This window comes from Manis pentadactyla, chromosome 8 (genome assembly GCF_030020395.1).
Source record: "Manis pentadactyla isolate mManPen7 chromosome 8, mManPen7.hap1, whole genome shotgun sequence".
NCBI classification, from domain to species: Eukaryota; Metazoa; Chordata; class Mammalia; order Pholidota; family Manidae; genus Manis; species Manis pentadactyla.
Genome location: NC_080026.1, coordinates 52,875,492 through 52,894,511, shown reverse-complemented (window position 1 = coordinate 52,894,511; position 19,020 = coordinate 52,875,492). Strand labels below are relative to the sequence as shown.

The window sequence follows — 19,020 nt, the reverse complement described above, 5'->3', positions numbered from 1 at the left end:
AGAGTTGATTATCCATAGGTCTTGTACCAGCCAATAAGCACCAGACGGTTTTCTGACTGTGAGGATAGGAGTCTTGCAAGGGGAATTGGTGGGAACCAGGAAACCCTGGATGAGAAGCTGATTGACAATTGGCTGAAGACCCTCACAGTGGGTATGTGAAATAGGAAACTGAGGCCAAGAGGGGAAGCATGAGGGGTCCCTTAGACAAATGAGGACTTGTGTGTGGGGGCTGGCCACTACTGGAGTGGAAGTGTACCATCTCAGGGGAAATGGGGAAATAAGACGAGGGCTCAGGGGAGGAGACAGCCCAGGTGAGGGTGAGGACTAGAGTTGGATGGGCTCAGTTGAGGAGAGACAGATGCCCCAAGCTTATATAGGAGGTCCCTTCCAGCAAGGGGACTGGACATGACGGAATGACTAAAAATGAAAGAGTGTGGGGGTGGCCTTTGAAGAGGCAGGACACTGGGCCTGTTTCCAGAGGTTTAGAGGGTGTCCCAGAGACACCCACAACTGAGACCTGGGAAGGATGTAAAGGTCCGTGGAAGGAGGGTAAAACAGAATAGGTAGCTCCCGTGTCCACCAAAAGAAGGATGGACTTACCCACTACCCATAATGTAGCCTTGGGCTCAGCAAGGGTGATCGGGGTACCCTAGTCCAGGTGGTTTCAGTCGTCCAAGAGATTTAGGAGTTCTGAGAAGGGGCCCATCGGGGGAGCTGGCCCCCCACGGAACTCTGTCACTGGAGGATGGCTTGTCCCAAGGGGGCACTCTGACTTCCAGTGACCTTTCTGTTTGCAGATAGGGGGCAGGGCCGAGTCGGTGGCCTGGGGTTGGGGCACTGTTTTTCCCAGTGGCCATCCTGACCACACTTGAAGCAGGCTCCTGGAGGCATGCAGGTCTCAGATTGTTTCCTGAGGTGGGGGCCCTGAGGCCCCTGTTGTGCCGGCCACAGGGCAGTGACCAGGGCTTGGGTTTGAAGGGTCACCTTCTGTTTTAGCCTCTGGGCCCAAACGGCCTCGGCTTCCTCTTCTCAGGCATTATAAACCTTAAAGGCCATATTTACCAGGTCTCAGAATGGAGTCTGGGGGCCTTCTTCCACCTTTTTTCCTTTACGCCAGATGTCCGGAGTGGACTGGGTGATAAAGTGGGTAGCTAGGACCGTGGACCCTGGCAGTGAGGAAGGACCTAAATGAGTGTGGAGGGTAAGAGCCTCTATTAAGCGATTAAGGAAAGTGGCTGGGTTTTCATTAGGCTCTTGAGTGACCTCCCTCAGTTTGTCATAGTTAACAATTTTTTGAGCTGCTTTATCCATACCTCCAATAAAACAGTGGACCATCTGATCCCTCCTAGTCCTACCTGTGGCATTATCCTGATAGTTCCATTGTGGGTCTTCGGCAGGCACTACCATGGCCCCGACTGGTAAAGATTGGTCGGAGTTATGTACCTGGTCGGCTTAGTCTTGAGCTGCTGAGGTGACATGATCACACTCCTTGGGGGTGAGAGTGGAGGTTAGAATCATGTGGAGGTCATGCCATGTGAGTTCATATGCTTGAGTGAGGTACCAAAACTCCTTGGTATAGGTAGTCAGATTGGCATATTATGAGTCCAGGCATTTTTTTTTTTATCTGAGACAGGTCTCCCAGGGAGAAGGGAACATGTACTCGAACCAATCCCTCAGTGCCAGCCACCTCTCAATGGGGGGGCAACAATTGGGCCTGGGATCTAGCAGAGGGCTGGCCCAGTTAGGAGGCGGCATGGGGATATAAGATGGCTGTGTGGTGCAGGTAGGAAGTGATGTAGGAGGACAAGATGGCGGCGATGACGGAAGAGGGGTGTATAACTTGTGGGTGGCGAGAGTAAGGCTGGAAATAGAGGAGTTAGATGTGACATCAGTAGGACCAGAGGTGGATGATTGTATCCCCGTGGCAGAAACAGAGGCAGGTCCCAGGGAGAAGGGAATTGACTGAACTTGGGGTACTGAAGTCAAAGACAAAGGAGAAATTAAAGATAGCAGTTTGTGGGGGGGAGCTGGATAGGGGAGGGGTGATACAGGAGATGACACAGGGGTAGGCACAGAAGAGGCCTAAATGGAAGAGGCCTGGGCACTGGAGGGCAAATAAGGAGGGTTTGGGAAGGGGCAGATGGTTGAGCAGAAGGAGACAGGAAAGAAGGAGAAGGAGGTGTAGGGGCTGGAGAAGAGAGGCCAAGGTCTTCGGGGGGATCTGTAAAGGAAGATTTCAGTGCAGTGAGAGATTGGTAGCTCCTATTGGGAGACTTGGCCAGGAAGACCTGGGCCAAGGAACACTTGACACAGAGGTCTGGGTGGGAGCGCAATGCCAAAAGGCCTGGACATAGGGAACCTTGGACCATTTCCCAGTCTGGTGACAATAGTTGCTGAGATCGGTGAGGAAGCCAAAATCAAAAGTTCCCTCAGGGGGCCAGCAAGACTAGTTATCCAGAGGATATTGGGCCCAGGCCCAGGAACAAAGGAAGATCAGCTACCATTTATGGATATCCTCGGATAAGCCCAGAGTAGAGAGATGGGAAATAAGACACCTCAGTGGGGTCTGTGCCTCATGTGCTGGCTTCCCATGACTATTTCCTCCATGTAAGATAAATTCTAGCCGGAATAAGCAGGCAAAGAGAGGCAACAAAGGGCCAGGTACTTTATTTAAATACCCCCGGGTGATGTTCTCGCGGCCTAGGTACTACAAGCCGGAGAAGTCACCCCCAATTAGGGAGGTGGGGAGCTTATAAGGGATTAGGAGGGGGAGGAGTGGGCAAACTATCTTAGGGGGGTGTTGAGAGGTATGATTGGCTAAAGGTGACATAATAGTCAACTATAAACTTTTTTCCTTCCAAGAGGGAGGAGGCTGACATCCGGGTCCCAGTTGGCACATCAGGATGGAATTCAGGGAGAGCTGTCCCCTTTCCATATACGGCATGGACTTTGGGGTCTGTCTGTTCTCCCCTATGGCATCTCTCTGTTCTGTTTGCATGTCCTTGTTTTTCCTTTCTCCAGCCTAACACTCCATCCCTGGGTTCCTAAATAAGTAGGTCTAGTGTCCCAGATCCAGTCTCATTAGGGATGGGAAAAACAAGTTTGGCTATCCAGAGATAGGGATGTCTCTGCTATACTGGAGCCAAATAGGCACAGGCCAGAAGGGTGCCCAGATGTGGCCACAATTTCAGACCAGACGCCCTGTGGAGGGTAGGAGGAGGGAGCAGGGAAGACGAGGGACTCACCAAGTTGTCTGAGGCCCTGGGATCAGGTCCTGTTCTGGAGAGAAGTCCTGGGTCGGGAGAGGAGGAGGGAGCCTGCTGGGGCCCCACAACATCCTCCCAGGTTTTGGCACCAAATGTAGGGTGACCAAAACCAGACCAGGCAAGTAGCAACAAAGGAGCCAAAAAAAAGTTTATTAGCGCAGTTCCAGGCAAGGTTCACCAGTCCGTGTATCCATGGGCCAGGGAAGTCACCTCCAGCATGAGGGGCGACAGGCTTATCAAGGGTGCTGGGAGAGCTCTGAGGGTATCATGGTCAGAACTAATTGGCCAGTGTGGGTGTCATGATCACTGATTATTGGTCATGCTGGGTTGCTGAGGAGAGAGTACTGCGATGCGTGTTCTAGGCGGGACCTGTGGCCACGGACCTTTCGTTGAATCATTTGAGTGACATTCGCCATTCTCTTCCTTATTTGGGTTGAGTAGGTTCATCCAGTGAGACACGTCCCTTCCTCCAGTACCTCTGGTCTTGCAGTCACTGAGAAATTTTAAATTCTGGAGGGATCAGGTAGAGAGAAAGATAAATATTTCAATTCTGCTTATGAAGATATTGTCACTTACTAAACTGTTGTCAGCTTAAAAGAGAAAGCTTAAAACACTTTATCAGCAACATTTGAAACAAAAAGCCACAAAATCATCTTCTTTAGCTTACTTAATCTTAGGTAACTAATACCTGTTCTGCTGAAATCTAGTTCTTTACTAGCTTAAGAGTAATAAAACAGTGACTGTAAATAATAAAAGACTTACAAATGACAATGGTGAAAGATCTGATGAGAGCTTACTGTCAGACAGTGACATAAGGAAATTCTGATATTTCTGTAACAAAAAAACATTCAGTAACAGTTTAGCATCATTCTTTTTGACAGTGCTTCTTAGGTAATTAAGCAGGTAATTACATATCTGATAAATAAGCCAAATTAGCCAAATACTTTCCCCAATGAGAAAAAATTCCTCTAACATGTTCCAGGGACCCTCTGGAAAATATCAGAGTTAACTAGAGGTAAAAGCACCTTTTTGAATTTGATTTTGGAAAATTGTCAGAAGAAAGTTTCTTTGGCACTTGCTTAAATAGGATTATAGGTCACCATGAAGCAACTTATCCATTTAACCAGAATGACAACAAAATACATCAAAGGCAAATACAGAAGGTTACACAGTTGTTAGTAAAGTTTAGCTTTTAGCCCTTTTAATATTAAGATCTCATTTTCTTAAATACTCAGACAACTCATTGAGACTTTAAGCATCAGAAACTGCTTTGATAAAACAATTAGAAAACCTTTTGCAATGTTTCAACATTAAAGGCAGACTAACAGTTTAAGAAAACTCTGTCCTTTTTAACTGAAAACAAAATTCTAATTTGCTGTGTACTTGATATGGAGACTCATTTGCTTTAATTTTACATAGCATGACCATATCAATTCTTCCACAAACTTTCTACTTCTTTTACACTCACAGTTCTCCCTCCTTAAATAAACAGCTGTACTTCAGAACAAAGTTACTTTTCTTTAAATCAAAAGACACATTCTTAGCATGCAGAAATGTTTTCTTTATTATTTTAAGTAGTTTTAATTAGAATGTAATACCATTAGGAACCTTAATTTTCAGTGAACACTGAGAAGTAGGCTATTGTAAACTGTTACACTAGCATTCTTTAGATTGACAAATTTATGAACACATTTTATAATTTCTGGAACTGTGTGCTTTACAGCATAATCTCACTAAGCACAAAATATGTCTAAACTTAGCAAAACTTTAAGACTTTAGGTTACTACAAAAATTCTCAGGCTGTAGGTAGGTATACACACTGTAACACACAATTATTAAGGTGTCCACTTGTTACACTTAGTTTATTCATTCCTAACAACTATGCTAGATTACTTACAAAACCTTTACTGAACAGTAGACAAAGTCAAGCCTCTAATCATTTTATTCTTAATGACTTTAGGTAAATTTAACAGCTGATAATCATAAGGACATGTCCATTTCAGTTCAACTTAAATTAGCATTAATGCTTAATATCTTTTATTAGAATTTTCTGGAAGTTTTAGAATGCCCAATTTTCACAAGTGTTTGCCTTTAAATCAGTTTTATTAATACCATTCAGTGGTAGAAAAATATTTTTCATTTACACACTTAGACACACAAACATACAGATTGAGATGTAATGACTACAGTTAACAATACTTTTCATAAAAGAACATATACACAGATAAACCGATACAAAGATTTGAGTTACTAATATCCAATTGCTTTCTTTCCTTTTAGCTTATTTGACTAAAAGTATCTCAGTTTTCAAGAATACACTCTAAGGGTGAGCAGTTTACTGGGTTAAGGTTTAGATGGCCCCAGACTAACAGGGCAGATGAAGGCTCTGAACTGATAGGGACTGTGTGTGTCCAGGGGGCTGGAAATGAAATGCAAACACAATTCTAGTGCCAGTCATTTAAAGCCAGGCTGTATTGCAGAAGATAAATTTCTTCTGTTTCAGGGAGTCTAGTTTAAAAACCTCCCAATTTTTGAAGATAATGAACTCAATAAGTAGAATAGATTTTCACCAAAAAAATTTAGAAAACTAGTCCCATATTGTAGTAGTTCACAGGACTTTGTACTATTTTCTTTCCTTGCATTAAAATAAATTTTGCTGCATAACCTTATTATATTGTATACTTCTCTCAGGGGCCAAGCCTCTCCATTAGAGAGTTTGTATTGAGGCCAGGCTTGTATGCAGAAGATAAGACACTTCTTCATTTTCAGGGTCTGGGGATAAAAATTGCTCCCAATTCTTTAGAATGCAAGCGAGAGGCATGTCTAGCTTTAAACCTGAAGAGGAAGCTCTCACCTGGAGGAGAGAAAGATAGTTGTGCAACACCTGGTAGGCCTTTTCTCTGTGTGAGGGTATCCCCTCGCATTGGAGCCTGGGTGACAGTGATCAATCACTTCCTCTGCCAGGCCTACTGGATTAAACCACTCCTTACTAGCATGGCCTGTACCTTGCCTTGATTTCCCTCTTGCCTTCCCACTAAGCAAGAGTTGCTTCAGAGCCCTGGATCTAGTGGGGACCTCACCAGTATGCTCTTACTTTATGCCTTTCGGGAGTCCTGATCCAGACCCTAGTTTCTCTGCATGGGTTTTAGCATAGTACACTCTGGATCATTCCTTGAGAGCCCCCTGCCTGTCCGATAAGTGCAGGGACTGTGTGACCTCTTGCTGCCAGAGCGTTGGTCAGAGCCACAGGCCTGTTTCACTTCCCTGGGGCTGCAGAAAAGGAAATGCTTAGCCCCAGGATGACTGCCTCTAAGATAGGGAGGTCAATGGAATAGAGCCATTTACATGTTGGCTCAAGGTTTCAGCTTGAGTACTTACAGACTCATTTACATTACAAAGGAGAAAGTGGTGCAGGCCTAAGAGGAGCAGGGGAACTTTTTCCAAGACCAGAGATAAAATTCAGAGGCTGCCATAAACATTTATGGAGGGGATCTATACTCTTAAACACCAGTTTCTGCCACTGCCTGGTAATTATCCTGCTAGTCACTCACTGTAAGAAATCTGATCTCTGAGACAAGAGATCAGGGGTCATCTGCAACTCTGCATAGGCAGCAGCCTAACCAGAAGTTCACTCAGCACCATCGGATCAATCAGCCAGAGCCGAAATTCAAGAACTACTGTCTACTAGTTGGGTGTGCCCTTGGAGTAAACAGATTAGGATAGGAAAGTAGGAAATTGGCTCAGCCACTCCCCAACCGTCTGGAGGTGGGGGATCAAGGAGCTGCAGGCACTAGGAAATCTTTCACCCGATACTTAAGACTGGTAGCTGACAGTAATCATTTTTTAAGTGGCTAATGGGTGCACAGACACATTTCATGAGATAAATAGTGCAACATTAAGTCAGAAAGAAGAGGGGAGCATAATCTCCTACCTCACGGTGGTAAGTATCAGGTTCTGTGAAATTGATGAAGCTAGGAGAGAGTTAGGAACGCCCCCTGCCTCACCCAGAGGCCAGGGCAGCCTGAAGAAGCAGGCTGGAAGTCAGAGACAGAGAGAGACACTTCTCACAGATACCCAGTCGGGCTGTCAGGGTCTGATTCCAGACACATGGGCCTTTGAGAAGCCACTGAAGTGTAGCCTCAGCCTAGACTCTTGCAGGTGCCCATGGATTTCCTCAGTCCCTTGCATCCAAGGAGATGCCTCTGGAAGGGAATCCTGGTCTCCACTCTGAAAGGGTATCTCACCATGACCCTCCTTACTCCAGAACGACTCAGGAGACATGGGCCCACACAAGAGGTTTTATTATCTGAAAGAGAAAATGGCTGCCCCCAGAGAGAGGGAGCAGCAGTTCATGGGTGAGGAAGAGCGTTTTTAAGGAGTAGGGGTAGGGTGTGTTCTGTGTTGGTGATTGGATCTTAAGGGGTGGGCGACCATCTGGTCAGTGGTGATTGGATCTTAAGGGGTGGGGGTCTTAGCACACCAGACTTTGTCTTCACACTCAGGAGACATTCCTGGCTCCTAACAGAGATGGGGGATCCACTGAGGGAGATGCTGGGGAACCTGTTGCTCCAGACTTTGAGAACGGCAGCCAGGCTAGTCCCAGGTAAGCGGCTGATGGGCGCCCAATGTTGTGTGCCATAGATGGCTTCCTTCTATAAGGACAGCAAAAGAAAAGGCATGCTTGGATGCTGATACCTCTGAAGTTATCCTGGATGAGCCCCCAAAGATGATGCTGGGGTTCTTGTTTGCAGAGTTGAAGAATGAACTTAGCAAATACCCAAGGTAGGAGAGCCAGGGCAGAGACTTTTATTTAGATATAGAGAGGAAAGAGCTCCTGGCTCAAGCCAGAAGGGGATACGAGAGCCTGGGGTGGTGCGTTTTCTAGGGGATTTATAGGCAGTTGAGGATTTGGGGAATTGAGGGCTTAGGGTGTGGAATTGTACCACCTGCCCTGCCCTCAAGGTAAGCTGGGTTGTTGTCTGTTAGGCTGTTTACAATGAAGTCACGGGTTATGCTAAAATACCCTTGTGGAACACTCAAACATTCCAGGCCAAGTTGCTTCTGGCCTTTTGACCTTTAACTGATCTCACTGAAGATGTCTAATATTCCTAATCTAGGATCTCTACCCTAGATAATTAGGGTGACCTTGACTTTGCAAAATGCTGAACACAGAGTTTCAATAGGGACTTTACATTGTTACATTGCTTTGACTGTAAATATCTTGCCTTGCTTTTTCTGGAGGACCTCACCCTACTCTGTCTAAGCCCATGGTCTCTGTCTCACTTTGATGTAAAAATGTCCTTGTGTAGGAGTATGTCTTAAGGAAACAGAGACACACTGAAACATTTATGTATAGATTTGTTCATAAGATTAAACTTACAACTGCAAAAATTAAAAACAAATTTAAATGTAAACTACCTGGGAAATTATGGCATATCCATGTATGTTAAAATTAAATTTTAGAAAAATATTTAATAACACAGATATGCTTGAGATACTGCTACGAAAAGAGAAAGTGGTCAAAACACACATGCACTTTAATACAAAAATGTTCATGTCAAAAAAGGCTTGGGGGCAAATCCCCCAATGTGCATGGTGGTCAGAGAGTAGGGGAAGCAGCAAGGTTTTTAAATACATTATTTTCACTACAAGTTCTTAGAGTTTCCAATTTTTCTCCCATAAAAATGTAATTATTTTGTAATTATGAAAAATAAGTGTTATCTTAAAGTGAATCACAAAATCAACAGTTGGAGCTGAAAAGTTTGTTGAAGATCTGCTATACGAGGGAACCATCCTGTGAGACAAGAAACCTTAGTCTTCCCAGAAATCCATTCCAATGAGTATACATCACCTTCATTTTCTGATGAAAAATTGAGAATTGAAATAACCAACCCCAGGACCAAGCTGAGCAGCCACAGAGCTGGTCCTTGGCTGGTCCCTCTGTGTTCCCTGCAAGGTGTCATCATTTGCAAATGAGAAAACTTGAACCTCAGAAAGGTAGGGCACTAAATGTTTACATTAGAAAAGAAGGAAGGTCTCAAGCTAACAACTTAAATTATCACCCAAGAAAAGTAACAAAGTAAGTCAGCTAACTGGGACCAGACAGAATGAGAAACACTGTAAAGAGCAAAATTCAGTGAGATTGACAACAGGAAAACAATAGAGAAAAACAATGAAACAAAACTCTGGCTCTTATAAAAAATAAACCTGTGCTGAGACAGACAAAGATAATATAAAGAAGATACAAATTACTAACATCTGGAGTGAAGATTCAAGATGGCGCCATGAGATGTGAGACAGCGAACTCCTCCAAAAACCACATATATTATAAAAATATAGTTAGTACAACTGATTCTGAAAGAGCAACAGGAAAGAAGGCTGCACCAGACTGCATACACCTGGAGAATAAGCAGACCTCATGAATCGGGGCACAAGCACTGCTCCCCTGTGATGCCGATGTCACTCCAGGGACTGAGCAGCTCCAGAGACTAGAGCTTCTGGGCACTAGAGGGTGCCAAATACAAATATGAAACATCAAAGGAATCTGGTTCAGACCAAAATCTCAAAAACACCAGAAAAAGGCCCAAATGAAACTGAACTCACCAATATTCCTGAAAGTGAGTTCAAAATAAAAATCATAAACATGTTCATGGAGGTACAGAAAAATATTCAAGAACTCAGGAACGAATTTAGGACAGAGATTCAATCATTAAGAAATTTAATATCAGAAATGAAACATACAATGGAGGGATTTAAAAGCAGATTAGATGTAGTAGAAGAGATGGGAGATGAAATAGAAATTAGAGAAGAGCAATACAAAGAAGATGAGGCACAGAGAGAAAAAAGGATCTCTAAGAATGAAAGAATATTGAGAGAATTGTGTGACCAATTCAAACAGAACAAAATTTGGATTATAGGGGTACCAGAAGAATAAGAGAGAGAAAAAGGGATAGAAAGTGTCATTGAGGAGGTAATTGCTGAAAACTTCCCCAGTCTGGAGAAAGAAATAGTTTCTCAAGCCATGAAGTTGCACATATCTCCCAACCCAAGAGACCAAGAAAGACAACACCAGGATGTATACTAATTAAAATGGCAAAGATCAGGATAAGGACAGACTATTAAAAGCAGCTAGACAGAGAAAAAAGATCACATACAAAGGAAAACCCATCAGGCTATCATCAGACTTCTTAATAGAAACCTTACAGGCCAGAAGGGAATAGCATGATATATTTAGTGCAATGAAACAGAAGGGCCTCAAACAAAGAATGCTCTACCTGGCAAGGTTATCATTTAAATTTGAAGGAAGGATTAAACAATTTTCATATAAGCAAAAGCTGAGAGAATTTACCTCTCACAAACCATCTCTACAGTGCATTTTGGAGGGACAGCTTTAGATGGAAGTATTCCTAAGGCTAAATAGCTGTCACCAGGGGATATAAAACCACAGCAAAGTAAAACAATTAATTACTAAGCAGATGCAAAATCAAATTAAGTACCTCCAAAGTTAATCAAAGGATAGACAAAGAGTACAAAATATGATACCTAATATATAAAGAATGGAGGAGGAAGAAAAAGGAGGAAAATGAAAAAAGAACCTTTAGATTGTTTGTAATAGCATACTAAGTGAGCTAATTTAGACTGCTAGATAGTAAGGAAGTTACCATTGAACCTTTGGTAACCACAAATATAAAGCCTGCAATGGCACTAAGTACATACTTATCGATAATCACCCTAAATGTAAATGGTCTGAATGCACCAATCAAAAGACATAGAGTCACTGAATGGATAAAAAAACAAGACCCATCTATATGCTGCCTACAAGAGACTCACTTCAAACCCAAAGACATACACAGACTGAAAGTAAAAGGATGACATCCAAAATATATAAAGAGCTCACGCACCTCAACAAACAAAAAACCAATAATCCAATTAAAAAACGGGCAGAGGATGTGAACAGACACTTCTCCAAAGAAGAAATTTAGATGGCTAACAGACACACAAAAAGATGCTCCAAATTGCTCTCACATAGGCAGCCTACAAGAGACTTACTTCAAACACAAAGACATACACAGAGTAAAAGTGATGGGATGGAAAAAGATATTTCATGCAATTAATAGGGAGAAAAAAAGCAAGCATGGCAGTACTTGTAGAAGACAAAGTAGACTTCAAAGAAAGTCACAAGAGATAAAGAAGGACATTACATAATGATAAAGAGGGCAGTCCAACAAGAGGATATAACCATTATAACTGTGTATGCACCCAACACAGGATCACCTACATATGTGAAACAAATACTAACAGAATTAAAGTGGGAAATAGAATGCAATGCATTCATTTTAGGAGACTTCAACACACCACTCACTCCAAAGGACAGATCAACCAGTCAGAAAAATAAGTAAGGAGACAGAGGCACTGAACAACGTATTAGAACAGAGGGACTTAATGGACATCTACAGAACACTTTACCCAAGAGCAGTGGGATACACATTCATCTCAAGTGCACATAGAATGTGTTTAAGAATAGATTATACACGAGGCCACAAAAAGAGCATCAGTAATTCAAAAATATTGAAATTGTACCACTAACTTTGTAGACCACAAAGGTATGAAACTAGAAATAAAAAACACAAGGAAGATGAAAAAGCCCACAAACACATGGAGGCTTAATAACATGCTCTTAAATAATCAATGGATCAATGGCCAAATAAAAACAGAAACCAAGCAATATATGGAGACAAATGACAACAATTATTCCACACCACAAAATCTGTGGGTTGCAGCAAAGACCATGCTAAGGGGGAAGTATATTGCAATACAGACCTACCTCAGGAAAGAAGAACAAACCCAAATGAACAGTCTAAACTCACAATTAATGAACTAGAAAAAGAAGAACAAATGAGGTCCAAAGTCAGCAGAAGGAGGGACATAATAAAGATTATAGCAGAAATAAATACAATTGAGAAGAATAAAACTATAGGAAGAATCAATGAAAGCAGGAGCAGGTTCTTCAAGAAAATAAACAAAATAGATAAACTCCTAGCAGACTTAAGAAGAAATTGAGTTTATACACATAAACAGAATCAGCAATGAGAAAGGAAAAATCACTATGGACACCACAGAATTGCAAAGAATTATGAGAGAATACTACGAAAAATTATATGCTAACAAACTGCTTAACCTAGAAGAAATGGAATGCTTTCTAGAAAAATACAACCTTCCAAGGCTGACCCAGAAACAGAAAGTCTGAAAAGACCAATTAACAGCAAAGAAATTGAATTGGTAATCAAAACACTACCTAAGAACAAAATACCTGGACTACATGGTTTCACTGTGGAATTTTATCAAACATTTAGAGAAGACATAATACCCATACTCCTTAAAGTTTTAAAAATAGTACAAGAATAGGGAATACTTCCAAACTCATTCTATGAGGTGAGGATCACTCTAATACCAAGACCAGGCAAAAACACCACAAAAACAGAAAATTACAGACCAATATCCCTGATGAACATAGATGCAAAAATACTCAACAAAATATTAGCAAAGCAAATTCAAAAATACATCAAAATGATCATCCATCATGATCGAGTAGGATGTTCAATTCCAGGAATTCAAGGATGGTACAATATTTGAAAATCTATCAACATCATCCACTGCATCAACAAAACAAAGGACAAAAACCACATGATCATCTCCATAGATGCTGAAAAAGCATTTGACAAAATTCAACATCCGCTCATGATACAAACTCTCAACAAATGGGTATAGAGAGCAAGTACCTCAACACAATAAAGGCCATATATGACAAACCCACAACCAACATCATACTTAAAAGCGAGAAGCTGGAAGCTTTTCCTTTAAGATTGGGAACAAGACAAGGATGCCCACTCTCCCAACTTCCATTCCACATAGTACTGGAGGTCCTAGCCATGGCAATCAGACAATACAAAGAAATAAAAGGCATCCAGAATGACAAGGAAGAAGTCAAACTGTCCCTGTTTGCAGATGACATGATATTGTACATTAAAAAATCCCTAAAGAATCCACTCCAAAACTACTAGATCTAATATCTGAATTCAGCAAAGTTGTGCAATACAAAATTAATACACAGAAATCTGTTGCATTCCTATACACTAACGATGAACTAGCAGAAAGTGAAATCAGGAAAACAATTCCATTCACAATTGCATCAAAATGAATAAAATACCTAGGAATAAACCAACCAAGGAAGTGAAAGACCTATATTCTGAAAACTACAAGTCACTCATGAGGGAAATTAAAGAAGATACCAATCAATGGAAACACATCCCAAGCTCATGGATAGGAAGAATTAATATTGTCAAAATGTACATCCTGCCTAAAGCAATCTACAGATTCAATACAGTTCCTATCAAAATACCAATGGAATTCTTCAATGAACTTGAGCAAATCATTCTAAAATTCATACGGATCCATGAAAGATCTCGAGTAGTCAAAGCAATCCTGAGAAGGAAGAATTGATGGAGTCCAGCTCCAATGGGGGGGTGTGAAGCCCAAAAGGATGAGACGGAGTCAGCGCACGGAGAGACAGGACACAGAGTGAGATGGAGGTGGTCTCTCGACAAAGTGCCAGTGACAGCTTTATTTATACCCTTTTGCACAAGGATATGATTATTTTTTATTATTCTCATGATTAATTAGTATAGGCAGTTGATTAATAAGTATAGGCAAGCTTTTTCCTTTCTTTTTCTTTCTAATCTATTCATGGTTGGCCAAGTGTTAGACAGGTGATTGTTTTTCTGTTCCTTGACCAAAACTTTTCCTATCAACATGGACTCTATTGTGTTTTACATTTCTATGCAACGCAGTTTCTAAGTAGTGCATGTGACCGTAGGAGCGTGCAGTATGTTAGTCTATCAGCTCAGGGTGAAATACAGGTCACCTACTGCCACAGTTAGCTAGGATTCTTTCCCACAAAAATATTCTTAGAAGCTTTAATAAATTTATAAGCAATCTAAAATCATAAACTCATATTTTCACCTTATACTCCTTTATAGGGCACAGTAGGCAGCAAACTAAATTTCCCCTTATCTACATTTCTCTTTCTTCTGTGTGGATACCAAAATCTCCCTGACATATGCTACACAGGTCTCCATGACTCCACTACTGCAGAGACTAAACAAGTTCTTATATGGTGAACAATGCAAGGGCATTCATATCACAGAAACTGTTTCTATTTTAACTACAAACCTTAAACTATAAACAATCAAGTCAAATATGATGTATGATTATTCATTTGATTTTTATACTTTATTATAAATTTCACATTTTCTCCTTTACATTTCTAATAAAACGCTGAAGTAGTAGGTAGATGCAAGATATAGATAGAAAGCATGATTTAGTGCTGTAAGAAGGCAAGTGTAGATGATCAGGTTTGTGCCTACAGACCAGGTATTAATCTAAGCTGAACAAGGGCAACAAAACATCCATGAGTGTAGACAATTTCTCTCAAAACTGGGGGTTGAGGTTCTAAGCCTCACCTCTGTTGACCCCCATTTTCTCACCTGATGGCCCCCCTACGACTGTGCCTGTCTTAGGTTGTTTCTCCCTTGAGGAATCTTACCCATCTCTGGCTAACCAGCCATCTTACGGGGCCACACAGGGAGATGTAAAGCTGGTAAGTGCGAGAGAAGTAATATTCTTTGAAAAGGTTAGTTTTTCACTTCCTTGCAGATTTATGCTCCGTGGCTTCTATGCCCAGCACTTGTTTTGAAGTATCTTTACTTCCTGGAAAATTATGGTATTTGGTAATCTCACATATAAGGTGCAAAGTTTAGTAAATGGCTGTAATTAGGAAAGAAGAAAAAAACTATAGAAGTAGCAGAGGGAAGAAAACATGAGATGATTAAGTGTCAGGCAGGGTTATTCCATTCAACATTCTCTCATAACTCTATTTCTAGAAAACTTTCCATCACTAGTTTCACTAGCATTGTAATAAAAAGGGGGGGTAATCTCAGTGGAAATGGGGTGGTCAATGTTTGACTAACTAACAGTAGGTTTCAATATTCTATGCCAAGATTGCCATTTGGCCCCTGCGTGTTCCTTTCTTCAGGAGCACTGTCCTGAAAAGCTCCTGAGAAACTTATGTTCTTATCCTTTCCACACTGCTCAGCAAAGGTTAGTTAACCCTTAGCAAAAAATGCAGGTAAAAGCAAAGCCAATAGTATAATAGAAAAAGCAAAATCAAGGTGGGTAATAGGGGGAGCCAGCTGTGAAAGCCCCTGCTTTGTGGGGGTCTTCTTCCAGCTTGAACTTCATTACACAGCTTGAGTAGCATGGCTCCTGGCAAAGAATGAAGCTGGGGGGATTATGCTCCCTGAATTCAAACTCTACTACAAAGCCACAGTAATCAAGACAACTTGATACTGGCACAATAACAGAACCATAGACCAATGGAGCAGACTAGAGAGCCGTGATATAAACCCAACCATATATGGTCAATTAAAACACAATAAAGGAGCCATGGACATACAAAGGGGAAATGACAGCCTCTTCAACAACTAGTGTTGGCAAAACTGGACAGCTACATGTAAGAGAATGAAACTGGATTACTGTTTAACCCCATACACAAAAGTAAACTTGAAATGGATCAAAGACCTGAATGTAAGTCATTAAACCATAAAACTCTTAGAAGACAACCTGGAGGAAAATCTCCTGAATATAAGCATGAGCAACTTCTTCCTGAATGCATCTCCTCAAGCAAGGGAAACAAAAGCAAAAATGAACAAATGGGACTACATCGAACTGAAAAGCTTCTGTATAGCAAATGACAGCATCAACAGATCAAAAGCCATCCCACAGTATGGGAGAATATATTTGTAAATGACATATCAGACAAGGGGTTAACTTCTAAAATACATAAAGAACTCACAAGCCTCAACACCCAAAAAGCAAATAACCTGATTAACAAATGGGTGGAGGATATGAAGAGATAATTCTCCAAAGAAGAAATTCAGATGCCCAACAGACACATGAAAAGATGCTCCACATCACTCATCTTCAGAGAAACTCAAATTAAAACCACAATGAGATATCACCTCACACCAGTAAGGATCGCCACCATCCAAAAGACAAACAACAACAAATGTTGGTGAGGATGTGGAGAAAGGGGAACCCTCCTATACTGCTGGTGGTAATGTAAATTAGTTCAAACATTGTGGAAAGCAGTATGGAGGTTCTTCATAAAACTAAAAATAAAAATACCATTTGACCCAGGAATTCCACTCCTAGGAATTTACCCAAAGAAAACAACTTCTCAGATTCAAAAAGACTTATGCACCCCTATGTTTATCACAGCACTATTTACAATAGCCAAGATATGGAAGCAACCTAAGTGTCCATCAGTAGATGAACGGATAAAGAAGATGCGGTACATATGCACAATGGAATACTATTCAGTTGTAAGAAATTAACAAGTCCTACCATTTGCAACAACATGGATGGAGCTAGAGTATATTATGCTGAGTGAAATAAGCCAGGCGGAGAAACACATGTCAAATGATTTCACTCATCTGTGGAGCATAAGAACAAAGCAAAAACTGAAGGAACAAAACAGCAGCAGACTCATAGAACCCAAGAATGGACTAACAGTTGCCAAAGGGAAAGGGACTGTGGAGGTGGGTGGGAAGGAAGGAGGAGGGGAATAAGGGGCATTATCATCAACACACATAATGTAGGGGGGACACAGGGAAGGCAATATAGCACAGAGAAGACAAGTAATGACTCTATAGCATCTTACTATGCTGATGGACAGTGACTGTAATTGGGTATGTGGTGGGGACTTGATAATAGGGGGAATCTATTAACCATGTTGCTCATGTGATTGTATATTAATGATACCAAAATAAGTTTAAAAAAATAAGAAAACACAGGCAGTAAACTCTGGAACATCGACATTAGAAATTTTTTTCTGGATATGCCTCCCCAGGTAAGGGAAACAAAAGCAAAAATAAATAAGTGGGACTATATCAAACTTAGAAACTTCTACAGAGCAGAGGAAACTGGCAACAGAGCACAAAAGCAACCTACTGAATAGAAAAATATAATTGCAAATGAGATATCTGTTAAGAGGTTAATATCCAAAATATATAGACATAGAAGACAGTAGCAAAGATATCAAATAATCCAATTTAAAGATTGGCAGATAAACTGAATAGAAGTTTTCCAAAGACACACAGATGTCCAACAGGCACATGAAAAGATGTTCAACATCACTAAACATCAGAGAAGGGCAAATCAAAAACACAATGAGATTTCACTTCACATCAGTCAGAATGGCTAATATCAAAAGGACAAGAATTAAGTATCGGTGAGGATGTGGAGAAAAGGAAACACTCATGCACTGTAGGAAAAGTATGTTGGTTCATCAAAAAAGTAAAAATAGAACTTATGTTTAACCCAGTAATTACACTTCTGGTTAAAGTGTGAATTTCATGTTATAGGTATCTTAACTACAATTTAAGAACAGTGGAATCCCTCACCAGACAACACAGATTTAGATTCTGCCTGATCCCTAGGGCTTTCACCAAGCCTGCCTCATCTGACTAACCACCCTGTATCACCCTGGTTTACCCACACGTGTCTCTTCTTTGAACAATGCTAGCACAGTTCACTCACATATTTAGTCACATACTTTCTTTAAACTTTTCCTCTGAAATGGCCAATAATCACTTTATTCCTACCTCTTCCTTATATAATTGCAGGATTGTTGTTGGAAGATTAACAATGTCACCTAATGAAGCCTATCAAAAGATGTTTATGCCCCAGTTTCACAACGCTATTATTTTTTCACAATATCATTTCTCACAAGATCACAAGATTATTTTCTCATAACGCAATTCTCATGAGATCTGCACTAACCTACATGATATCTTTGCCCTACCACTGATTTGCTGCTCTCTATCAGAGGTCAGCAAACATTTTTGTAAAAGACCAGGTAATAAATATTTTAGGCTTGTAAATTGTACAGTCATTGTCACAACCATCCAACTCTCTCACAAAATGTAAAAATAGCCATAGCCATAAATGAATGAGCATGGCTGTGTCCTAATAAAACTTCAGATGTTGAAATTTGAATTTCATACAATTTTCAATCACAGAATGTTACTTTGGTTTTTCTCAACCTACTAAAAATTTTTAGTTTGCAGGCCTTTAAAAAAAAAAGGCAGCAGACTGCATTTGGCACATGGCCAGCAATTTGCTGACATCTCTTTATTTTCCCTCATGTTAACATATTCATTTCTACTATCTCCTATAAATGTATAAATATTTTACAAACCTCACATAAACATTGTTAAGCAAAACTGAATAAATGAACAACTTACCTGGGATGTGATCATTTTCTGCTAGTCCTTGAAGACTGTAGAGAACTGTGAGGGTAAGATGAGAAAGGAAAGATCATGAGATACATTACCTACCCCAAACCTCCACATAGCTGCTGACAAAACACCTGCAAATGGGAGATGCCTTGCGAAAGGGGTGAAAAGATGACAAAGCCGCCACAGGACTCTATGTCCACGCATAACTCTAGTACACTTGTTTCGTACGTGGGCATACTAGTTTTTGAATGTAAAAACATTTGCTTTTTTACAGATTTGTTAACAATGTATGCTCTAACAGAAAAATGTAAACACGTTAAACTAATTAAGCAAATTAGGGAAAGCCAAGGAATGGAACATAATGCTTCCATTAAAACTGACGCTGAGCAAATACTCAG

The 19,020-nt window shown here is 40.9% G+C and overlaps 1 protein-coding gene and 1 long non-coding RNA gene across 2 annotated transcripts in view; one reads left to right on the top strand and one right to left on the bottom strand.

Annotated features, from left to right (window-relative positions):
* Nucleotides 1-19,020, top strand: part of LOC118929312 (uncharacterized) — an 82,759-nt gene that overhangs the window by 34,241 nt on the left and 29,498 nt on the right.
* Nucleotides 3,401-18,751, bottom strand: LOC130684553 (uncharacterized). Its single transcript, XR_008998855.1, has 2 exons — nt 18,629-18,751; nt 3,401-3,776 (listed from the first exon to the last, which is right to left on the bottom strand). It is a non-coding gene; the product is annotated as an uncharacterized LOC130684553 (long non-coding RNA).